Source organism: Macaca nemestrina, chromosome 18 (genome assembly GCF_043159975.1).
Source record: "Macaca nemestrina isolate mMacNem1 chromosome 18, mMacNem.hap1, whole genome shotgun sequence".
Classification (NCBI taxonomy): Eukaryota; Metazoa; Chordata; class Mammalia; order Primates; family Cercopithecidae; genus Macaca; species Macaca nemestrina.
Window position 1 is genome coordinate 78043393 of NC_092142.1, and position 25853 is coordinate 78069245.

Genomic DNA, 25853 nt, shown 5'->3' on the forward strand with positions numbered 1-25853 from the left:
GGGTTCAAGCGATTCTCCTGCCTCAGCCTCTTGAGTAGCTGGGACTACAGGCTCATGTCACCACGCCCAGCTAATTTTTGTATATTTAGTAGAGACTGGGTTTCACCATGTTGGCCAGGATGGTCTCGGTCTCTTGACCTCATGATCTGCTCGCCTCGGCCTCCCAAAGTGCTGGGATTACAGGTGTGAGCTACCTCACCCGGCCACATCTTTTTCTTTTAAAGAAATGTGTAATTCAGATCAGTCTTGCTTTCAGGTAGTCTGAATTAGGGGAGTTTGCCTGTGTGCAAGAGAAGGCTGCCTCCTTCATTTTCTTGGGTGCAAGGAGCCATTTATGACTAATAGGATTCATTACATGTGTGTTTATCCCACCAGTTATCAAGGCTTTAACAGTATTAAAACCTAAAGAGATAACAGAGAGGAAGCCTTTGGGAACTAGGAATCAATCGTGCTGGTTGGCTTGAAAACAGGGCAGTAAAATGGCAGCTGCCTAGCCTGTGGTCTTTAACGTTAATAAAGCCAGAGGCGATATCACTTAGTTGTTCCAACATGATTGGTTGCTCATGGACGTGCACCCCTGCTCATCAACATCTCACCACCAGGCTGATCCTATACATCTTCCAGGAGCCCAGCTCTTTTCCCTGGAACTGGTCCTCTGAGTTTCAGCTGCAGTTCAGGGAAAAGGCTAGCAGCCGCTTTCCTTGTTTTTTGTAATTGGTCTTTAGCCTGATCTAATTCAATCTGGCGATACCCCTTTTTCCAGTAAAAGTGGTTGGCAGGGAATGAATTGTGATGGAAACAGAGACAGATGTATGTACCTTTCAGGGACATAATTTCCCCAGGACTGGACACAAAATGAGGGTTTTTGGAGATCTCTCTGGAATTAACGTAAATGTTATTGAAAACATATTATTCTATAGCTCTTCATAAACCCTAGGCCATCCTGAGGCTGTCTCACTCAGGCCCATCTGCCCTTATAACCCCCTAGCCCCACAGGAGTGGAGCTTGGATTTCAACTAGAGAAGCCCTCCATTTTCATGGATGGACATGTGACTTTTAATCTATAATATAGAATGCTATTTTCTGGTTAGGTTGGTGCAAAAGTAATCGTGGTTTTCACCATTACGTTCAATAGCAAAAACCGCAATTACTTTTGCACCAATACTTTTCACCTAGCAATTCAACAGCTGTAAAGAAAGATGCTGAGCTCTTGGTTACATCACTGTGGTACAACCGTTTGATAGACAAGTCTACATCATTGAAAATAATGACACTTCTAACGGAAAAAAATGGGCAAAAATTATGTGTTTACATCTATCAGAAAAGCAAAACAAATGTCATGGTGTGGCTGGGAGGAGGTGGGGAGAGAGGCAGATTTTGGAGGCCAAAGATACACAGAAACGCTAAATACCAGTCGATTAATATTGACAATAGTTGTGTTTAGGGGATGAGACTCTGAATTTGTTTTTTTAAATTTTCTCATTTTAAAAAATGAGTCCTTTCAATTATGAGATCAAAAAGAAATGTTCAGTGGCTTCTTCTGACCCAGTGTTTTTCTGTTTAGTTTAGATAGAGCTTTTATTGGGGTAAAAATTGTGCTTGCAATATATACGATGATTTTTCTTTTTCTTTTTTTAAATGAAAAAGAGTCATTTTACAATCGCAGCAGCTCAGCCACCACCCGCAGCAGGCAGTGGGCCCAGTTCACCTTCCCAGCAGGCCTCCAGCGCCCGGTGCAGGGTGGCCCATTGGCACCCACAACAAACATGACGACGTTACTTTTACCACACACTTCCTGTCGAGGCCCAGCGCTTCAGCCTTTTTGGTAACTTGAATGAACATCAAAAGGATAATCAGATATTAGTTAAATTTGTTCCTCTTCTCCAGCCATTGATACTTTTCTCTCTTGCTTCCCCTCCCCCTGCCCTTCGACAGAGAGTGACAGGCCTGAAGTAAAAAGGGAAAAGGGGAACCGGGTGACTCAGCCCAGAGCAGGCCTCACCACAGCTTCCTGGCCACCTTTTCGCTCTCTCCTTCCAAGAGAGAAAGGGGAGGAAGTCCAGAGCCTTCTAGCACTTAGTACCGTCTTATATACCGCTTCCACAAATGCTATGGAATGAATGAATGCAGTATGAATGAATGAATGTCCATGAGATCAGTCAGAAGTAGTGGCATAACCTAGCCAGATAAAGTGCCCACCTAGAGCTCATCCCACCTCCTCACGCCTCTATCCTGTGAATGCAGAAATACATTTCTTCATTTACAAACAACTGTGCATGTAGGGTTGCTTGCAAAAGTTTGTCGTGTGCTGATATTTCATTACCATGTTTGCCAGCGCTCTCATCTGCTTTTCCTGAGTTTTTCTTTTTTTTTTTTTTTTGAGACGAAGTCTCACTCTATCTCCCAGCCTGGAGTGCAATGGCGTGACCTCGGCTCACTGTAACCTCCACCTGGTTCAAGCAATTCCCCTGCCTCAGCCTCCCAAGTAGCTGGGATTACAGGCGCCTGCCACCACGTCCGGCTAATTTTTTTTGTATTTTTAGTAGAGACGAGTTTCACCATGTTGGCCAGACTGGTCTGGAACTCCTGACCTCAGGTGATCCAGAGGTCTGCCTCGGCCTCCCAAAGTGCTGGGATTACAGGCATGAGCCACCGTGCCCGGACATTTCCTCAGTTTTAGAAAGCAAACAACAACAACAACAACAAAAAAAAAAAAAAAAAAAAAAAAACTTTATCAGAGTAACCCTTTCAAAAACCCATCTCAGTCTGTTTTTGTTTTAAGTTAACATTTTCTAGAAGTTTTGGTATAAAATATGTACAAGGATAGATGTATAAACTTAGTGACCATCTGAAGATATTCCTGGAATGAGGAATAACAACCTCTCATTTAAAGGCGTCTTAAAGAGACAAGAAGAAGGAACGGAGAATGACAGTGTTTCTTTCATTAAAAGGAGCCCAATACTTATGGCTCCAACAGGTTTACTGTGTCTACCCCAGAGTGTCATCAACCCAAACCAGTTCGGCATCGCATCGTGGGCAATTTTCTCACTTTCCTGCTAAGGGGATTTGCCAGCTCGTCTTGTCATCTTCTGAATTCTTTGGGCAGACAGGAGGGGCGACATGGTTCTGGCTTATTTCTAAGTCCCTTTGAGGTGATTTCTGGTCCCCAAATTGAGGCAAAATAATCCTCACAATTTCTTGGATATTTTCTGCCCCAGCCCCTTTCTGTTGCAAAGGAGGCTTCTCTAAGAGGCTTCCCAATGCCTTAGAATCTACTTAAGGGTATTTTTGCTGGAGAAAGAGCTGCTGTCTTTGTCCACCTGTCGTTTTCCTTTCTACCCCAACAGGGCTTTCTCCCTCTGGCAGTTTTATTTAGCGGGAGAGGACAGAAGAAATGGAAAAATGGACCCTGCATTTATAGCTGTTTCTTCAAGGAGCTCAAACTGCTTTCAGGCATTTCCTTATTACCTCATCAATCCTCATAATGGTCCCTCGGCAGAATTATTCTTATTTTCAGAATGGAGAAATTGAGGCACAGACAAAATAAATGGCTGGTGGAAGGTCAGAGAGCCAGGCAGCAGATGAGGTGGGGGCAGAGGGGGGCTTCTGGTGTCTGTCCTGGTCCATCAGTCACTGTCCTCTTCAAATAAGGAGACATAGGGTGAGGCGCAGGGGAGCTGACATTGCATAAATAATAAAACAAATGGAGCCAGATTTAGTTATCACTCATCTAGCGGAAGTTGATCTTCTTGGGACATGAGTAGACTCTCACCTGGCAGGTTTTTCAACATGGAACCATTATTTGTTACCTGTGTTCTGTGTGCCAGGGACTGAGATTCTTCTCAATGGAGTTTACATGTGAGAGGAGCAAGGGTCGAACCTCACAAACAGGAATACAGACCTCGGAAAGCCGACTTCACCCTTGCCCACTCCTTCACGTTGTCCTTGCCTCCTGTCTGGACCACTGCTCAATTCTCAATCTCTCTCTCTCTCTCTCTTTTTTTCTTTTTAAGAGAGAGTCATTCTCTGTCATTCAGGCTAGAGGGCAGTGGCATGATCTCACCTCACTGCAACCTCTGCCTCCCAGGTTCAAGTGATTCTCCCACCTCAGCCTCCCTAGTAGCTGGGACTACAGGCACGCGCTGCCACGCCCAGATAATTTTTTTGTTGTTGTTATTTTTGATAGAGATGGGGTTTCACCATGTTGCCAAGGCTGGTCTCAAACCCCTGACCTCACGTGATCCACCTGCCTTGGCCTCCCAAAGTGCTGGGATTACGGGCATGAACCACAGAGCCTGACCACAGTCCTTTTTTTTAAGGACCTCCTGGCACCCAGCCATATTGGGACCCCTTCAGTTCCTTCTCCACAGAGAACCAGAATCTCCTTTGAAAATATGTTAGATCACCTCTTTCTCCTGATTAGAGCTTTCTGAAGGTGTCCCCTGTTACTCGAAGTGGAAGCCATGGTCTCGAGCTGGCCATGGCATCCTGCATGTTCTCCCTTCCTCCATGGGCTCTGTTCTTCCTGCCTAGGCTCTTCCCCCTGCTCACTGGGTTCCAGCTGTGCTGGCCTCCCTGCTGTTCAATGGAATGAGACCCATGCCCGTCCTCTTCTGGTTGTCCCACTCAGAGTGCCCTTCAATAGCCACAGGGCTGGCCCATCCTTTCTCTATTACCTTTGGAGGAAGCCTTCTCTAGATACCATCTTTAAAACAGCAATCTTCCTTCTCCATCCCCAGCAGCACCTCTGACCCCTCACCTGCTTTATTTTTCTCCATATTATCACCATCAATCGAAGCACAATTTCCAGTTACCCATTTTGCTTTCTCCCTGCTCTTTGAGAATGCTGGCTCCAACAAGGCAGGTATTTCGCCTGTTTTGTTTATGCCTGCATCCCCATCACTAGGGACCTCATAGGTGCTTAGCAGATTTTTGATTTTAAGACAGAAATTGACTCTCCCAGAATAAGAAAAAGGAGCCTGAAGCCGAGGTTTATGCCCAGAAGATCGCACTAAATTTTCTACACTCTGGGGAGGAGAAAAGATCAGGGTGGGGTGGGGACATCTGTGGGCATGGCACAGAAGGCATAGAAGGATCTCTTCATTTAAAAGGTCAGGTTGGATTTTTTTAAACTTCAATACCAGTTAACTTACTTGATTCCGTCATACCCTGTAGGTACTCATTATAGACAGGAATACATGTAGGGCGGAGGCTGCTCTGGGTCAGTGGATTCACGGAGAAGTCAGAATTCTCTTTTACGAAGAGCCTACTTTTCACAATAATTGCATAATGACGTCTTTGATTCCCAGGCCCTCATGCCTAGCTGTTTCCTTAGGCATTTATTCAAGATCCGAGATGCCGTTCACAATCCAGCAGGATGCCTATTTGTATCTGGCTCCAAAACTTTTTTTTTTTGGCCCACATCACTGCAGCCCATGGCAGAAGATTCTAGCAATTAGCAGGAACTGAAAGTGATAATTTATTGCAAGCAACACTGTGATCTAATAGTCACACATTACAAAAGCAAAATCCATATTTTGTTCACGGTGGCACCGCAGCGCTATCATATTCTCCACATGCTTTCTACTGTCTTTTGTTTGTATTAGGAAGAAAACATAACCCTGTCCCACTGAGAATCAGAGAGAGCCCCTCAGGTTCTGAGAATGATGATGTTCAACAGCTTACTCCAAAGGGGGTTAGGTCTGTGTACTAGGGGTGAATGCTGTGCCATTTAATTCTGTTTCCAAATGATCTTTGGAGGAGAAAGGATACTTTCTGCCTTTTATTTAGGGAAGGTGATCATGTCGGCACAGGCCGTAAGAGAGTAGCGGGGCTGAGAGCGGGAATTGAGGACATGCAAGCCTTTTGCCCGTCGATCACAGTTCAGATCTATTGATTTTGACCATTGCATCTTGCCTCGCATCTGAACTTCAAGTGAAGTTTCAAACCACCAGGCAACATACATTACAGGCAAAATGATAAGTCAGGTCCTGCTGGGTGACTAAGACAGTGTGGCAATGCTTCAAGTCTTTAAAACCATATCCCAGTGGCCCCAAAGCATTAATATGTCTGGAACATTGCCTGTCCAATATCTAGAGAGGCGCCTGCAGAATTTGATTCCTAGGTACATCAAGTTTTTGAGCTAGAAGAAATTTGAGACGCTCTTTAGTCCAGCAAATTTCAAACCTGTCTGCTCATCAGAATCACCTGGGTGCTTAAAAACACATAGATGCCTGGGCCCCACCATCCAGAGAGACGTTCTTTTGATTGCAGATTGAATCCAGAAGCTCCAAGAAGAGGCAGAGTCACATTTGGGGACTCCTCTTATTTACTAGAGGAGGAAACTGAGTCTCAGTGTCTGAGACAGAGAGTGGGGATTGAACACAGACTCCCGACTCCCAGTGTGTGGTATTTTCTCCTAGACTGCACTTCTGCTTCTTAACCAGCAGAAGAAAGCCCGTTAACTAACCCATCAGGGATCACCATGGGCAAATGAGTGCATATTAAGAATTGTCTGGAAAGAAAAGAAGGTCATTGGAATCTTCTTCACCCCTTCCCTGGTACTGGTGGTTGCATTTCAATGGATTTCTCCAAAAGCAATTATCACAGTGTCCCTGTGTGTTGAGCAAACTTCCCTTGTAATCACCTTAGGGTTTTCTTTTGTTAAAGAGTAAAAAGAATGGTTTCATAGTGAATTTTTCCTAAAATGTGCAGGGTGTAAGAAGGAATTGAAAACAATACGTGTCTACTAGGCAGGTCACCGTAAATGAGTAGAGGCAGGTAATAACCCAGATGTACTTTGTTGGAAAATTGAATGCAAAGAAATGGTCTTCATTTCTGCAAAGAAAAATGTACATTCTCCGTTTGTTTTCCTTGCAATACGTGGCCTTCTCCATATATCTTTTAAAATTTCTACTTTTGATAGAGTAAAGGGTATCGTTTTGTCCATTTTGTGTTGCTATAACAAAATACCTGAGACTGAGTACTTTATAAAGAAAAGTTTATTTGGTTCACAATTCTGATGCCTGTTCAAGATTAAGCATCTGGGGAGGGACTCAGGCTGCTTTCACTCATGGCGGAAGGCAAAGCAAAGCTGGTGTGTGCAGAGATCACATGGGCAGAGAGGAAGCAAGACAGAAGGGAAGTGCCAGGCTCTTTTAAACTACCAGCTCCCTTGGGAAATCATAGAGGGAAAACTCACTACCATGAGGATGGCATGAAGCCACTCATGAGGGATCCATCCCCATGACCCAGATACCTCCCGGTAGGCTCCATCTCCCAACATCTTCACACAAGAGATCAAATGTCAACATGAGATTTGGTGGGGACAGACAAACTAGATCCAAACCGTAGTAAGTATGATATATGTTTCATATTTCTCTTTACAAAAGGAAAAACAATGTAAGGGCCGGTGGCAGCTAGCCTTACTACTGGGGAGACTGTAAGGAGTAGTGGAGACTGGGGTAAACTGCAGAGCATGCACTCTGTTGAAAGAGGAGGTCACTTTCCATTCTAGCTGACTGTTGTCATGTGGGGATACACAACTATGCTCGCCAGTTTAATTTTTTTTCTCTTCTAAGAGAAACTAGAAATGTAGATCGTGTGTGTGGGGGGGGGGGTGAGGGGGAGAGAGAGAGAGATCTTTAGGAGTTTTAAATATTGGCAACTAATTCAATTTATTTCTATTTTTAACCTATTGCACCAAATACATGGGTATGGGCCAAAAAGAACATGAACTTTTTGCAGTGTACAAATCTCTAATTTGAGACTTCTGATGAAAAGATATTTGGTTACAGTTTGAGAGACAAGGGACTAAAATAAGGTTTTGGATCAGTCAGGTTTAAATCAGACCAACAGCATGAGTGGGAGATATATAGTAACGGATTTATTGCAAGGAATTGGCTTATGCAATAGTAGGGTTGCCTAGGCAAGTCTGAAATCCATACTGTGGGCAGTCGAGAGAGGCAGACTGGAACTCTTGGCATACGCTAAAGCTGCTGTCCACAGGCGGAATTTCTTCTTTTCCAGGAAAAGAAACGGTTCTTCTCTTAAAAATCTTCCAAATGATTGACTTAGTCACACTCAGATCATCTAAGATAATCTCCCTTCCTAAAAGTCAACTGAATAAGGGCTTCAAACACATCTACAAAATACTGTCCCAGCAACACCTTGATTCGTGTTTGATTGGATAAATCGGAACTATAGCCTAGCCAAGATGGCACGTAAAACGGACCATCCCAGGGTAGATGTTAAAAAAAAAGATATCCACCAAAGATAAATAAGATCAAGATTACTATGTCCTCTTTTGATAGGATGTCTAATTTTTCTGAATTTTTGTTCCTAAATCAGAAGATTGTTTTTAAAAGTCTGAGAAACGAGACATTCGTGATCCGGTTTAGAAAAGAAGCCCCGGTTTAAGCCAATACAAGATGGGTTTGTATCTTTAAGTGGCCTTTATTACCACAGTAATAAACAGCAAACGGGCCCAAATCTTACAGGCTTGTGTTGGCTTTGACCAATGAAGTAGAACAAGACCTCTGAATACCCCATTAGTTCCAGGCTGTGCTTTGATGGCTCTGCACAGACAGCTCTTTTCCTATACAAGTCACCAGCCTCACCCGTGTCTCTTAACAAATGTTGTTGACAGGCCGCGTTGCAATTTTTCTGCATGTTCTGACAGTTTAATTCAGTACCTCCTAGCTAAGCACTCAGCCTAAGGGGGTGCTTCAGCACCTTGGCATCACCAGGCTGCAATTAAAATAATTCAGGGACTGAGGCTGGGCTTGCAGAAATAGACCTTCTTCCCTTTGGAACATACAATGCATTTTCCAGTCTCCCCGTGGAGCACACGAGATCTCCTTTTTAGAGCAGAGGGCAGTGGAATGTATTAACAAGAAGTAGCTCCATTTGTATGCTGCACCCAACGGGTTTTCTCCATAGGGGTTAGGCATGATGTCTTTGGTAAACTTGGCACCTGTAGAAAGGTCTTGTGGTGGGAAGGAGGGGTGTGAAGGGAGGAATGAGAGTGAGGGAACCCAGGACCCAGGACCCAGGACAAGAGTTCAGCAAAGACCATTTACAGAAGCTAACCTTCCAAAACGGCCGCTCGGAAATGGTGTCCTTTATTTTGCATTCTGTACAGGAAAGACAAATGGAGAAAAGTCTCCAGAAATTGGCCTCATTTGAAAGGACCCCATGCAAAGAGAGATCTCTGGAGACATTTCAGAAAGGTTTTTATTCAAACGTATTCACAGCTCGTATGACAGTGGAATGTTTTGATATGAGCTTGATTCTGTTTACCCATCCTTCTTAATCCAACAACTCTGCTGGTCTCTCCGCTAACACAAGATCGTTCCCAGGTTATAGAAAGATTTAGCATGTCAGGTAAGGTGGAATTTGGTAAATTCCCCAAATTTACAAATAGATTAAAATTGGGTAAATTCCCCAAAATTACTTTACGACAACGATCGTTTGGGGGAGATTCTTTCAAAAACGCCGACTCTGTACTCCCATATCCCAGCCTAAGGGAATGAGTTTAAGTGGATCTGCAGTGGAGCCTGGGAATTTGCTTCCTATCTAGGATCCCTGGTGAATCTTTTCATTCAAACCAATGCAGGAAGTATTGTTCTGAAATACATGTCCACAGAACATGCCATGCTTTCCAGAAAATGCAACAGACAGAAACTTTCCAAAGGGAATTACCTGGGATCATTTCTCATCCTCTCTCTCTTTCTCCGTATTACCTACCCTGAAAAAAAGAAGATTAATAATTCCTGCTTTTACATCTACTTTCCACATAGTTTTTTCTAGAGGTAGGAGGTACATAAGAGAAACATGTTTGATGGCTGTGGTTTTCAAGAAGTACAGCATTTTGGAGAGAACGGAAGGCTTTCATGCAATGATACACTCAGGGAGTTGTGAGATCTCAGAGATCCAAGCTAAACAATTCTGGAGGAGTTACCTGAAGTTGATACTTAACTCAGGCTGCACCATCTTCCTCCTCCCAGCAGATGAAGACCAAAGGTGGTGGGGGAAGGCAGGGGTGTGGGGAGGGTGGGGGTGTGGGAAGGCAGGGGTGTGGGGAGAGCAGGGATGTGGGGAGGGTCAGGGATGATGGGGGCCGGTGGCGGGGCTGAGGCAGGAAGCAAAACAGTGTACTGGAGTGCTTACATTTTTTGAGGAATCAGTGAGAAATGCCACCTGAATGTCTCTTCTCAATTTCTTCTGAAAGATAATTTGCCTATAAGCATAAAATTAAGAGCCTGCTGGCTGCTTAGTTCAGGTATTTAGTCAGCGTCTTGTGACTATGGACAAGAGGTGTTTGACTCTAGGACTCAGCTACCTCATCCGTTAAATGGGCAAACTAGGAGGGTATTTATCTGCATGCAACATCTCCTTCCATTGGAAAACTTTTATGAATGTATGGAATATTATTGAGCTGGTGTGTGCTAGATACACTGCTAGGAGCCACTGGGGATTCGAAATGTGAGAGAAAGCCTGCTCTCTGTCGCATTTACCGAACGTCATGCTTTTCAAGATTGTTAAAAGTTGCTGAAACCCTTCTTTGAAGGAAGTCATACTTTGTAGCTCAATACATAGCAAATGGGTAGAAGAGTTGCTAAGAGTTTAAAAATGATCTCATTAAACAAGAAACATATATGCCGTGCCTACCTAGGAGAGAGCCAGGCATATAATGGCCACTCCATAAAGATTTCAAGTGTTTTGGACACAATCCTAGTATCTCGGAGGTTCTGAAGCTAAAGGGTATACGTTTAAATTTTATTTGTTTCATCAGACACCTAAAGACCCTTTCTAGCTCACTCCTGTGAAAGGGGGAACTGGAGAGTGACATTCTTTTCTGGTCTTTGAAGAGGACAGGTGAAGGGTAGAATGTCCTGTGTACTTGGGCAGGAACATGCATCCCTGGCTGGCAGCTTCTCCTCTCTGGCCTGTTCCTCTTCCTCATCTTCCTTTTCTTCTTCCTTCTTCTCTTCCTCCTTTTCTCCTTTCTGCTCATCATCTTCCTCCCTCTTCTCTGCCTCCTTGCTTCCATTTGCTTCTTGCTTTAGGCGAGTTCTCAGCATAACCCTCTGGCAGAGGCAAATATTCACCTACATTGTTAAGTCTCTGGGCATAATTGTTGATCTCTGCTGAGTCTCTCTGCCCATTTTCATCCCTCCTCTGCCTCTCCCTAGCCATTAGCCAAGGCCTTGACCTATTGACTGCAATGTTGCCGAAGCAGCTGGACTCCCTGTTTGAAAGGTTTTCTGAAGAGGCATCTATTAATTTATGTATTTAATTTCTATATGAAGTGACTGTTCTCCTCCCAGCACAGGTATTAAAGTACCTTTAGGGGAATCCAGCAGCTGAAATCCTCAGTAAGGAAAAATGCTTAGAGTATCACAAAGCAAACGCATTAGTGGGAAATGTTTACAGGCTCCAGGACCACCACAGGGATTCACTCCTCCCTTGGATTTTGTGCCTCTTCCCCTGTTCCTGAGGCCCCTACTGGGAACCCTTAACTGGTGAACACCCGTTTCATTATGGAACACAGAGAAAAGGGTGATCGGCAGCTCCAGTTTATTCCATACTATCTGATTCAATCTGTAGTTTGACTTTGCTAACGGAGTTAATTTTTAAGATCTTAACAAATCCAGTAACATATAAAATGACCTATCCAGTCCATGCATATTAGCTATTTATAAAGGGTTTTAAACATTATTATTAATCTTAGATATGTTACTTAAACAATTAAGTCCATTCAGTTTCTGAGTCCTCAAGGATGGTAAGGAGAGCTGCAAACTGAGCTCCCTCCCCAAGCAAAGGCATCTTATGCCATCACGCACGTTTCTACACATCTGCCTGTAGATACACTCTGTAGGACAAGCCAGTTGGCTCTGTCCTTCAGGCAAAGAGCTCCTTAATTGAAAATGATGTGTGAAATTTCAAGAGAGAAGTCCAGGAAAGGGGAGATTTATGTACTGTAGTCAGTGACCAAGCCTGAGCAAAGGTAGGCACAGCCATGTGGTGGTGCCCTTTTATTTGGTGGCTGGGGGGTGGGGGTACTTACTAAGGACCTTGCCTAAGATAATCAACAATTTTTCTGTTTCAGCCGTGGGAGGCTGTAAAGCTAGAATCAAAAAGATTCACAAGCCCACAAATAGGGAACTACTTTAATGCAGTGGTTTTCAAACCTTGAAATATCCTAACACTGAAAAAACACGTGGTAACATAGTGTTGCCTGTGTCTTATTTTGGTCTGTAAAGACATTAAGAATGTTTTGGTAAAACATCAGTTATCATCTGCTATTACTATTATTTCATAAGACACATCATTTTCCCTCAAAATTAAAATGGAAACTCATAAGCATACATCAAAGTTGAAAGAATTTTACAGCGAACTACCATTAACATTTTGCTATAATGGCTTTATCGTATATTTATCCATTCGTCCATCTATCATATTTGTAAAACAAATAATATTTTAATGCCAAACATATAGAAAGGATAGATCAGTAATTGCCAAGAAATGTTAGTTGACAACTTGACATCAAATTATATACAGTTACATGTTGATACACAAATACACACGAATGTAAGTGCTGAGGCAGATCGATGCACATATGTATGTCGCCATGTACTTCTGTGTCTACTTGCATTTAAAAATGCAGGTCATGATTTGTAATCCCCATTCCTCTGTTGATCAGTGAACACCAATGCTGGGCCCCAGCATTAGTCCTTTTCAGAGAGTCATTTGGGGACCTACAGAAAAAATGCCAAGAACGCATGCTGGGAATTCATTAAGAGATTTCAGGACGTTCAAATACTGCATGTACTTGCAATCCCCACTTGACCAAAGCTGTCTAAACCTCGACAGACAGAGGACAGAGAAGGCCCCATCAGAGACACTGGGGCTGGCTAATTACTCAGGAGCAAAGCAGGTCGTTAGGGGTCGGGGGGAGGGTGCACCTGTCTACCGCCCCAATTTCCTCATGATACTGGAAGGCAGTTTCCGGTCAGCACGGGGTTTGGGTCTAGAGTTTTCAGTTCACAAAAGTGGAAAATGTGGCATGACAGACTGGAATCAGCACAAGGACGCAGCCTCTCACCTGCTGGGGGTCTTTGGGTGGGTCCTGTAGCCCCGATGCCTCTCAATGACCTATGAACAGGAACAGAACAAACACCCCCTCAGTGGTGACAGTTACTAAAGAGTCCTCAGTAACAGCAGTCTGCTATTGTTTTGAATCATTCAAAGGAACGTTTTTATTTTCTGATGATGAAAACAGTCTGTTCGGTGTAGAAAGGGTAGAAAATATAGATGAGCGAAAATAACAAAAGCAGAACAGTCATCATCTCAAAACTCAGAGAAAAGGACACCAACTCCGTATTCATACCCATGCACGTATTCATACCCATATCTATACACCTTCCCTTATCCATGTCCATATCTAAACCCACATCCATATCTAAACCCACATCCATACCTAAACCAATGTCTACATTTCTATCTATACCTATACCCATATCAATATCTGTATTTAAATCTGTATATTTAGATATTTCTAGAAATGCATATATAGCTATTTTTGCTTTTATAAAAAAAGTCACAGAAACAATTATGTTATATACAATCCTATATAATTTGCTTTCTTTTGTTTATAGAATACTGTGAATGTCTTTTGTTGTTGTTGTTGTTTTCTTTTTGAGACAGGGTCTCACTCTGTCACTCAGGCTGGAGTGCAGTAGTGCAATCTTGGCTCACCATAACCTCCACCTCCTGGGTGCCAGCAGTCCTCCCACCTCATCCTCCTAAGTACCTGAGACTACAGGCAGGCACCACCACACCCAGTTAAATTTTTTTTTTGTTTGTATTTTTATTAGAAACGGAGTTTCACCATGTTATTCAAGCTGGTCTTGAACTCCTGGACTCAAGCAAACTGCCCTTCTTGGCCTCCTGAAGTGCTGGGATTATAGGCATGAGACACTGCACTGGGCCAGGAATATTTCTATGCCAGTAAATATTATTTTACATCATTTTCAGTGATTCCATAGTATCCCATTATATGGTTTTCAGTAAGAAGTTCAAAGCCAGGTTCCTGGATCAGCAGCATCAGAATCACATGGGAATTTGTTAGAAATGGAAATTCTTAGGCCACTTCCCCAGACCTACTGCATCTGGGGGCAGGGCCCAGCCATCTATATTTCAGCAAGCCATCCAAGCGACTTCAGTGCCTGCTAAAGTTTGATGCCCACTGCCTTAAATAAACTTCTTCATCCCTTGTCAAACTTCCTAGGGGAACACGTTTTGAATTTTTGACCCGAGACCTCAAAACTTTCACCTGTGCTCACTCAGTTCAGGCGAAAGAATCTTTGGAATTCAGAAGTTTGTGTTCACACTCACTAACTTTTCATGGCATAATTCCTCTTACCTCTAAATGCTACTGACTTAATCAAGATTGAGGGATTCTGGGATGAATCTGGGGAAACTTTACGGTCCCTGAAATAAAATATGCAAAATTTGGAGTATGAGTGCGTATTTGGGGGAAAGTATACCTGTCAGATTTTCAAGAACTTCATGACCCTAAAATGACTCTTTCTTAAAATAATTTTTTTTTTTTGGGACATGGTCTGGTTCTGTCACCCAGGTTGGAATGCAGTGTCATGATCATAGCTCCACTGTGACCTCAAATTCCTGGGCTCAAGCAACTCTCCTGCCTCAAGTGACTCTCCAGCCTCAGCCTCCGAGTAACTGAGACTACAGGTTGTGTGCCACCATACCCAGATAATTTTTTTTTAACTTTTTTTTCTTTTTTTTGAGATGGAGTCTTGCTCTTTTGCCCAGGCTGCAGTGAAGTAGCACCATCTCTGCTCACTGCAACATCTGCCCCCTGGGTTCAAGTGATTCTCCTGCCTCAGCCTCTTGAGTAGCTAGGATTCTAGGCACCCCCCAACCATGCCCCACTAATTTTTGTATCTTTAGTAGAGTTAGGGTTTCACCATGTTGGCCAGGCTGGTCTCGAACTTCTGACCTCAGGTGATCCACCCACTTTGGCCTCCCAAAGTGCTGTGATTACACGCTTGGGCCACCATGCCTGGTCTTTAACTTTTTGTAGAGGCAGAATCTTACTATGTTTCCCAGGTTGGTCTTCAGCTCCTGAGCTCAAGTGATCCGCCCTTCTCAGCCTCCCAAAGTGCTGGGATGACAGGCATGAGTCACCGCGTCCAGCCCAAAATGACTTTTTATTTGTTATTTTTGTTCTCATGCTTGCTGTTCTGTTTTCCCCAGTTATTTCAATAACAAAGAAAAGAAATCTACTCAGGGTCTACTGGGCGTACTGCCCAAGCACAGTGTGGAATGACTGCCTTTTCACTTGTTATCTTTTGGATAGCCCAAGGACCAGCCTGACTTACCAGCCTGATTTTTCTTTGCTGGGGGCAGATCACAGTCTGCAGATTTCCAGTGAAGCCCCAACCTCACCCTTTGTAATAGGCGGCATGCACATTTTCAGGTCACATTTAAAAATGAAGTTGTTCTTGAAAATGTTCACATCCTTCCCCAAGAAATTCTAGATTTATACATTTCTCCCAAGGAAACCATTAGGTACTACATGAAAGTTTGTGTATTAGGTGATGATCACAAACTTATAATCAAAAATTAGAATAGCCATAATGTCTAATAATTCAAAATTAGTGACAAGAGATGCTACTAGAGTTGTAGGATGAAGTGTCATAACTGGGGATTTTGGAAAATGGTTAGGGGCATAGTAAAGTTGTCATGGAATAAAATTAAGTGAAAAGAGTCAGGTTGAGTGTAGAATATATTTATTCCTATTCAGCATATGTATTACAAAATGTCTGTGAGAAATGAGACCTGCATGCTGACATTTACATTTTGTCTTTGATTGTCTTACCTGTTATCAGGATTTTCTACAATGAACATTTACTGGTTTATAATAAGGGGGGACAACCTAAATAAATAAAATAGGTACTATGTTGGTGGCAAGGAAGCCCACTGTCTAAGTGTTAAATGGATTTTAGCTCCATAATTCTGGCTTTGACTAGACCCTCTTACAAGGAAGACTATAGTCTCTGCAAAAGCATCAGCGGGGTCCTGCAATGTCTTCTTGATACACACATCAGAGTATACCCAGAGCTCTTGTTTCTAAGCAGCTGAGCCGCATATTAAGGATGGCTAACTGCACATCCATGTGTTTTTCTGGTGTCCACCTGACCACCCCTCCAGGGAAGAGGTAAACTCAAAGGGGAGAAAAATGTGTGGGAGCGCATGATCGCAAGGTGCAGGTATGTTTGCAGATGGAGGGATTGTCCAGGCTGAGCTGTGCAGTCCTGGAGGAACCACCATCTGGGCACTTCATATGCCATTCATACTTGAGGGTGATTGGCTGTTTTCATCATCAGGAAAAACAATGCTTTAAAATTTGCCATAGTTATTTGGGCAAGGTAGCTCAAGCCTGTAATCCTAGCACTTTGAGAGGCCGAGGCAGGAGGATTGCTTGAGCCCAGAAGTTTGAGAACAGCCCAGGCAACATAGTGAGACTCCACCTCCACAAAAAATAAAAATTAGTTAGGTGTAGTGGCATGTGCCTGTAATCCTAGCCCAACTGGGAGGCTGAGGCCTGAGGACTGCTTGAGTCCTGGAGGTCAAGGCTGCAGTGAGCCGTGATCATGCCCCTTCACTCCAGTCTATGTGACACAGCAAGACCTTGTCTCAAAAAAAAAAAAAAAAAGTTTGTGTTTTTTTAACCTCCATAGTCTTGTGTGAAATACTTGGTCATCTGAGCAACATTATCCTTCATCGCCCCATCAGCCTGGCATGAGCTTGGCAGATGCAAGCTCAGATCATAACCTGTGTGTGTGTGTTGTCTTTGTGCCCGTGAGCACGTGTGTGTGTCCTGGGTTCCTCTCCCAGGTACTCCAGAGCTCTTGACAATAAATGGGAACGATATAGAGGCAGGGGGTACTTTTCATCTCAGGCCAGTTCCAGGACTCTGTGTAAACTGTACCAAGCCGAAACGTACTCTTTTGTCCCTCTTACCACTGTCCTCCTAATCCGCATCTGGGTAATGTGCACTGTGGCTGGGAGTTGACACAGATCCTTGTCTCCCAGACCCCCAGTTTCTATCGAGCTACTGTAACTTTAAAAAGATTTAACAAAGACTACCTCCACTAGCTAAGCTGAAATAAGAATGTCTCTGGAGTTTAATGGATCAAATAGCGGTGATAGGTTTTATGGCTCTTTTTTACTTTAGGGCATAGGGAAGAGAGAGCCGGGCAGGTTGGTTTTAAATTCAAGGATTTATGTTGTTAATCCTCCGGGCTAATTATAATTTATGGGATCTTGGCAAATTAATATGCAGTTGCTATTCAAAAGTGGAGAGCAATGTAAGGCAGGCATAAACAAGCCTTGTTCATTTTTAATTTATTTCCACCAATGGAGAATATTAAATAAAATGAACACTGGTGTATTTTGTTCCAAGTTTGGTGTTCATTATTTATCTCTAAATTATGAAATTCATAGAACAACTCCTCGCTTTTTCACCAAGAATCTAGAATTTGGGAGCTATCGCATCAGATAACTAGGAAGCAATCAGAGTCATTTTCTCTCTACTGCGTTTGAGGCTGGCTCAATGATACCTGGGCAGAAGCAGAGGTTTCCCAAGCATGCATGTTACTGCAGTACAAGATTCGGCATTGTGCATGTTGGGGTTGTTTAGAAACAGAAACTTTGGAGCAGTGTGTGAGCTTAAAATGTCAATTGTATGGAAATTAAAGTGCCGACCCTCCAAAGCAAGAGTCCAGCCCGTTACGTCGCAAGGGCTTTGGGAAATCTCAATTTATGGCTAGCCTGGTAGATATTGAGCAGGGGGTGATCCCATTATCGGGCTTTCAGACTTGAGCATAGCAACCTCATTGCACCCAGGATCCCCATTTAATCAGCAACTCCTATGGCTGTTTGGGGGCTCTCTTTCAAATAATTCTTCTCACCCAAGAACGTCTGTCAGAAAACTTTCACTGATTGGCAACCATGAGGCAAGTGTAGGTTTGACTAATGTGATAATTGGTTGCATCACTAGAAATGAGAATGCCCCTCCTACTACCCCTCCACCTCTTCTCTTACTTTTTTCTTCCCACCATGCCCCCGCCAACCTCCCCCCATCATTCCAGCTGGGAGACGCCATCAAATGTAGCTTCGAGAGCTGTAGAAACCTTGAGCTCTGAGCCCAAGGAGCAAGTTGGAGTCCTGCCCCCAGCTGTGTAGCTCAGATAACAGCTGGAGCAGAGAACATGCTGTTCTCTCTGCTAGAATATCTGACCCAATTCTGACTAGTAAAGAGAGTTAATAGTTTGTACCTCAAGTCATTCTTGTCCCTGTGTGAAGGAAGAGAAGCTGTCATTTCCCTCCACCCCCAACACACACTCCATCTCCATTCTGTCTCTCTTGGCTGCTTTTCTTTTCATTGCTGTTAGACTCATGTTCAGTTCTCTGGTAGGTAGGAAAATGAAGAGCCACTTTCAATAATTCTGAAGAAGAAATATGGGATGTTTTGCTTCGGGATGGAGGCTGGAACAGGAGTTTCTGGAGTCTGCCAGTCCCCACTTTGAATCCCAGCTCTGCCTTTTATCAGCTGGGTGTTGGGCAAGTTAGCTGACTTTTGTGAGTTTTCTCATCATTAAAATGAGAACACTGTTGTTGGTCTTTGGGGACTGTTTTGAGAAATAAGATATCGAGACATGCCTGGCACAAGGCCTGAATTTTTCTTCGTGATCAAGAAATGGCATATTTTCCCCCTTCTGTTCCCACCCTTGCACATAATAGGTTCTCAGCAAGTATTTGTAGATGAAATTGACCAGCAGAGATCATTTGTACCCTTAACACCCACAGAGAGTCACAGATGCTTTCATTCAAGGAGGGTATCCCAAGGCTAAATGGCAGGGAATAAAAATGCCAAGTCATGTAAATATTCCACAAAGTTAGAGGGGAGGAGTACATATCTCTCGTTCATGCATCTTTATGATATGAACAAGGGCTCATGATTTATAAGCAGTTCAGGCACTGAGACCTGGGACAGAGGTGACACTGTATCTGAAGATTCCTTTTTCTCATTGTTTCTCTGTCGTGTTTAATTTTTGTTTTTGAAAACAGTAGAAAATCAAACCAGTGTGTTCACAGGACTTCTGGCTTTGCAGCAGTTCCTTTTTCTGGGGTCTTTTGCCTAATCATTTACTGGGTTGGAGACACTATTTTCTGTATTGTTTAGGAATGAAAATGTAGACATAATTGAAAACAAGAATTCAAGTGTCCTAATTATTTTAAATTCATAATGAATGGTTATCATGGTTTCACTTTTTAAATGTACTCTTTTGGAAGAGTACGATGGGGGAATAAAAGCCAGAAAGTTAAAAAATAAAAATGAAAAAGAGCTGCAATTGTCAAGAGACCAAAAAGTCTTATAAAAAGAGCAGTAGGTAATTCTGGAGGCAAATCAGCATGGGTAATGTCTAGGCAGAGGATAGAAAAAGATCAGGAGGTCACAGTGACACAAGTATTTAGGCTCATCATATTAGAATTTCATCCAAAGAACAATCGATTATGATTTATAGACCACACCATCCCGTGAGCCCAGATGTGTGTCCACTGGGCCTGGCAGGGGACAAATTTATGTAACAGCCTCCATCCTGAATTCCAGTCCTCAAGCTTTGAGGATAATAAACTCAAGCTTTGCAACTAGGTCAAGATCAGGCCTGTCTCCTTCTTGATGATGAGTTGTCTCATAGGACCCTGCTAGGCACCATCCCCAAACTCCATTCTTTTTGGTGAATATCCCAACAAACTCCCCAGCCACACCCCAGTGTCCAGACTTGCCTTATCCCCAGGAGTGGACACAGGACAGGCTCAGTCTGAGAATCTTCTCTCTCTCCCTCCTTCCCAGTTTGCTCCTCCTACCAACATGAGAAGCTAGGGGGTCTCATCTTTAAATAATTCATTCTTCATTTTTCTTAAGTATTATACATGCCAAACAGACTCTTGGTTTGTGTCTACTGACCCAAAAAAGGACTTTCCACCTGATGGACAGGCAACAGATCATCCTAATAAGTACATGAAGCACTCAGATGCCAAGTCACCAAACCTTTATTCTGAAGGTTTTTGAGGCTCATGACAGACCCAAAGAGCCAGAGAGATGGGGAACATAATTTCCTTTGCTGATACCCTGGACCAAGAACTGTTGCCAGGAATATCCATCCATATGGGGGCTTCCAGCTTCCCCAGATGCCTGTGTTCCTTTTGACCCTTCTCCTTCCCCCACCCTGGGAGTTCTTTAACAAACACTCTTCTTACACCAACATCCCCAGCAAACGGGAGCAAGACACCAGCTTTCCACCGATGCAGGTATTTCCGATCTTTTCTTCTTGGTTTTATTTCTCACTCTCCCACTGCATAAAAGAGTAAGAAAGCACTCGCATGAATGTTTGCACATCATTTAAATATTCATTTTCATTAATTTATTCATAGTCGTAAAGTTTATTGCCTAGAATATAGAGTCGTAGAATTTTAGAGCCGGAAGACAGGAGAGGAATCATCTAGTTTCGCCGCCTCGTTTTACAGATGAGGAAACTGAGGTGAAGACAGCTCAGGAGACCGTCCAAGGTCAGATTCTGAAGTGAGCCAAGTGAGACCCAAACTCAAGTCTGGACAGTCTAGCCTCTGTCCGGCGCAGCTCAGCACAGCTGAAAAGCACTTTTGCTCTCTGCTGGCATAGATGGCTGTGGTTTTGTTCATTTTCTTGCTCATCTGCATGATCTAGCAAGTTCTTGTTGAGTGCCAGCCCAGTGCTAGGTGCTGAAGAACAATGGTGAATGACACAGTCATAGTACTAGTACTCAGTCTGGTGGAACAGAGAGACTAAGCAATCAGAAAAACATATGTGTGTGTAATTACTCATTGCGATGAGCGTTTTGAGGGAAATATACAAGCTCAGTGTGGAGAACAGTGGTGGGAGGGCAGAGGCATTTTCTCAGGAAGTGGAGAAAGGGAAGGGGAAGCAAGCCATCCCAGGGTGCATTAGGGAACAGGTACTGCCATGGACAGGGGGTGAAGAATTCACGTGGGAAACTTGGAGAGACCATGTGGAACATGCCACCTCTGAGTTATGCCCCATCGGGGGCAAAGAAACTGGAGTACTTACCCACCAGATCCTCATCTGTCGTTGGTTGAGGACTGCTCTCAGGACATTCACATCCAGGCACTTCTGGCCCACACCTTGGTACAATATTTGCAATATTAGGGACATGCTAATACAATTATTCATCATATATGTTAATTCAAATTAAACAGAGTATCCTATATTTTATAGGGCAACCTTAGGCTTACCCTTGGGTGGATTGAGCAATCCCTGTCACCAAAGAAGGTCCGCAGCATAGCAGTTGCCTGGAGAAGGAAGGGCTGACTGTAAGTTGCCCTAAACTGCTCTCAGCAGGGTGACCTGGAAAATCTTGGAGCATAGATGTCAATTAAGGCAAGTCCTGAAGGCTCGGATGGAGCCAACTTTTCACTTGAGGAGGGGAAGAGGGTTAAGGAGGGCAAAGGAGAGATTTCCAGGCAAAGTGCACATTAAACACCATATATGAAGAGCTAGACCACCTTCATAACAATTTGCTGTCTGTAATCTTGAACCAGGGTCTCTCAGTGTGTGGAAGAAATGTTTGAATCAGAGTGGCAGGGCTGAGTGGCAGTCCTAAGGCCCAGCCACAACGTGTTCTTGACAAACCATGTCTATGTCTGGCGACGTGCTCGCACGGCACATGATCCTGTTTGACTTCCTGACAACCCCAGGAGCTGGCCTTCCAAATGAGGAAGGAAGTGTGGAAGAAGTTAAGTCATTCGCTAGTAAGGGTTAGAGCCAGGATTTGAACCCAGATGACTACAGAGTCCATGCTCTTAATTGCTGCTTGTTAAGTGCAAATATTGTGGGTTGAATTGCATCCCCCCAAAAGATATGTTGAAGTCCCATCCCCTGTTACCTGTGAATGCAACCTCATTTGGAGTCTTTGCAGATGTCATCAAATTAATGTGAGATCTGGCTGGATTAAGATGGATCCTAAATCCAATGACTGGTGACTTTATAAGAGAAAGGAGAGGGAGATTTGGAGAGACACAGACATGTGTGTGCACACACATATCTACATGTACACACATACCTACATGCACACACGTGTGCACACACACAAGCAGAAGGCCCTGTGAAGATGGAGGCAGATACTGGAGTGATGCTGCCATAAGCCAGGGAAGAGCAAGCATTGCAGTCCCCCATCAGGAGATGGAAGTGGCAAGGATGTGTTCTCCCCTAGAGCCTTTGGAGGGAGCGCAGCGCTGGGGACACCTTGAATTCAGACTCTTTGGGCTCCTGAATAAAGAGAGAATAAACTTTTATTGTTTCAAGCCACTTAGTTTGTGGTACTTTGTTATGGCAGCCCTAGAAAAGGAACACAGCATACCCTCTGAAGAAACCAAGGGGAGCTAAAGATACGCCCTTTAGCCAAGTAAACCAGCTGCCCTGAGCAGGAGCACAGCTGCCAGATCACTCATGAAGGGACCGCGGGTGACAGGGGTGGCCTGCTGCTGCCTTTAATGGGTGTAGATGTTGTTCATGTTTCCCGGCCCATCAGTGATGACACAGAGGGAGGAGCCAGGGCTGCAGACTAAATTCTATACATCTCAAGGGCAGTTACACAATTAGCTCGCCCACAGGAACATTGCAATAAGCACAGTATCTGCTTTCCCAGCAAAGCCAAGTGCAAGTTCCTGCCTGCTCTGATGACCTCTTGTGCCTCCGGTGCGGGAAGGGACTAGGTCTCTCAATGCTGCCGGCTCCCACCCTGTGCTGCCACATGGATTTAACTCCTTTGTGTTCCCCATGTTCTTAGTAGTCAGTACGGTTGTTGTATTATGGATTCACATGGGGTTGCTTGATTTGATTTGCCCTTTACTTGGCTGGAATTGTCTCTAACAGTCAATGGAAGCACAGCTCGTAGCGGTGCCTGTAGCCTGTCTCACATGTGAAAAAGAAATTTTAAATGTATACTTCATCTCATTCCAATAAGAATTTGAAACAGCACATCAGGACTTATTTGGTGCAGAGTGATCAGTAAGTAGGAAAGGAACCCAGGGTATGGAAGTGAACAGGAAGCCCAGAGTGAAGTGAGGACCCAAAATGCGCAGGTGCTCTTGTTATAAGCCAGCCACAGATTTGTCTCTGAGCCTTTTAGCAGCTGCTACAAACTGGGAGAAACCATCAGTTACGTAATTTACAATATCTCTAAACCCAAACAAGCCAGTAATTCAGAAAACGCCCAGTTCTTCTCACAAAGAAAGATCTAAGTGATATGAGAGTATATGCATGGAGAATATTTTCTGGGCTGGTGATGAGCTGCACGGGGCCTCTTCCAGCCCCCGTACTGGTTGCACTTTTAAATAAGAGAGAAAAACAATGATAGGACCGACCTGGGCATAGAAGTTTCAAGTTATAAGAAAAACACTTCACGGAATACAAATACTAAAAGTCATGAAGGAAACAGCATATACACCAGCTTTCTCCACCCAATTTGGATGTGTTAGAATGAGGAGTCTCTTATTTTTTAATGAATTTTTCTCTATTTAAAAGTACAGGCATACCTCAGAGATATTCCAGATTCTGTTCCAGACCACAATAAAGCAAATATCTCAATAAGGCAAGTCACATGAACTTTGGAGTTTCCCAGTGCATATAAAAGTTGTTTACACAATATAATGGACTGTTAAGTGTGCAATAGCATTCTAAGAAAACAATGTACATACCTTAATTTTAAAATGTTTCATGGCTAAAAAATGCGAATGATCATCTGAGCCTTCAGCAAGCTGTCATCGTTTTGCTGGTGGAGGGTCTTGCCTTGACGTTGATGGCTGCTGATGGATCAGGTTGGCGGTTGTTGCAGGTTGGGGTGGCTGTGGCAATTTCTTAAAATAAGACCAGAATAAAGCTTGCTGCATGGATTGACTCTTCCTTTTACAAAAGGATGCTCTGTAACATGCACTGCTGTTTGACATCATTTTACTCACAGCAGAATTCATCTCAAAAGTGGAATGTTCTCTCAAGCTCACCACTGCTTTATCAATTAAGTTTATAGAATATTCTAAATCCTCTGTTGTCATTTCAGCAACGTTCATGACATTGTTCATGACAATGTTCAATGTTCGCCTTCAAAAAGAGCAACTTCCATTGCAAGAAATCACTTTCTTTGCTCATCCCTAAGAAGCAACTCCTCATCCTTTCAGTATTTTTCATGAGATTGCAGCCATTCAGTCACATCATCAGGCTCCACTTCTAACGCGAGTTCTCTTGCCATTTCCTCCACATATGAGTCTTGAAGAGGCTCAAGACTTGCTTCCTCCACTAAGTCTTGAACCCCTGAAAGTCATCCAAGAAGGTGGAATAAACTTCTTGCATACTCTTGTTAGATGAATTTTTGATCCTTTCGCATGAATCATGAATGTTCTTAATGGCATCTAGAATGCTGAATACTTTCTAGAAGATTTTCAACTTACTTTGCCCATTCTATGGCACCTGTAGGTTTATAAAATGTATTTCATAAATAATAATACTTGATAGTTGAAATTACTTTTTGATACATAGGCTGCAGACTGGGTGTTGTATTAGCAGGCATGGAAACAACATTACTCTCCTTGTACATGTCCATCAGAGCTCTTTGGTGACTAGGTACATTGTCAACAAGTGGAATATTTTTTTTTATTTTTTATTTTTTATTTTTTGAGACAAAGTCTGCTTTGTCACCCAGGCTAGAATGCAGTGGCGTGATTGCAGCTCAAATTATTCTCTTACTCCAGCCTCCCAAGTAGCTGGGACTATGGGCACATGCGACTAGGCTGGGCCATTTTTGTATTTTTAGTAGAGACATGAGTTCACCATGTTGCCCAGGCTGGTCTTGAACTCCTGGTGAATCGATCTGCCCACCTTGGCCTCCCAAAGTGCCACAATTACAGGTGTGAGCCATCACACTGGGCCAAGCAGAATATTTGTAAAGGAATATAAATTTTTTCCCAATAGCAGATCTCAACAGTGGGCATAAATTATTCAATAGATCATGCCATAAATAGATGTGGTATCATCTAGGCTTTGTTATTCCATTTATAGAGCACAGGCAGCGTAGATTTAGCATAATTCTTAAGGACCCTAGGATTTTGGAAATGGTAAATGAGCTTGACTTCAACTTGAAATCACCGGCAGAGAAGAGAGTCAGCCTGTGCTTCGAAGCTTTGAAGTCAGGCATTGCCTTCTCCTCCCTAGCTCTCAAAGTCCTAGACAGCATCTTCTTCCAGCAGAAAGCTGTTTTGTCTACATTGAAAATCTGTTGTTTAGTGTAACCACCTTAGTGATCTTAGCTAGGATCTGAGTGATCTTAGTTAGATCTTCTGGAAAACTTGCTGCAGCTTTTGCATCAGCATTTGTTGCTTCATCTTGCACTTCAATGTTCTGGAGATGGCTTTCTTCCCTAAACCTCATGAACCGACCTCTACTAGCTTCCAAGTTTTCTTCTGCAGCTTCCTCACCCCGCTCAGCCTTCATACAATTATAGAGAGTGAGGGCCTTGCTCTGGATTAGACTTTGGCTTCAGGGAATGTTGTGGCTAGTTTGATCCTGCATCCAAACCCCTCAGACATTCTTCATATGGGTGATAAACGCTGTTTTGGTTTCTGTCCTTTGTGTGTTCACTGGAATAGCACTTTTAATTTCCTTCAAGAACTTTTTCTGTGCATTCACAACTTGGCTGTTTGGCGTG

The 25853-nt window shown here is 43.4% G+C and overlaps 1 protein-coding gene and 1 long non-coding RNA gene across 2 annotated transcripts in view; one reads left to right on the forward strand and one right to left on the reverse strand.

Moving 5' to 3' along the window:
* Positions 1-25853, forward strand: part of LOC105491228 (WW domain containing oxidoreductase) — a 1122875-nt gene that overhangs the window by 1003175 nt on the left and 93847 nt on the right. The window lies entirely within an intron of this gene.
* Positions 20317-21515, reverse strand: LOC139359736 (uncharacterized). The gene is made up of 3 exons (XR_011616124.1): positions 21391-21515; positions 21206-21279; positions 20317-20453 (listed from the first exon to the last, which is right to left on the reverse strand). It is a non-coding gene; the product is annotated as an uncharacterized lncRNA (long non-coding RNA).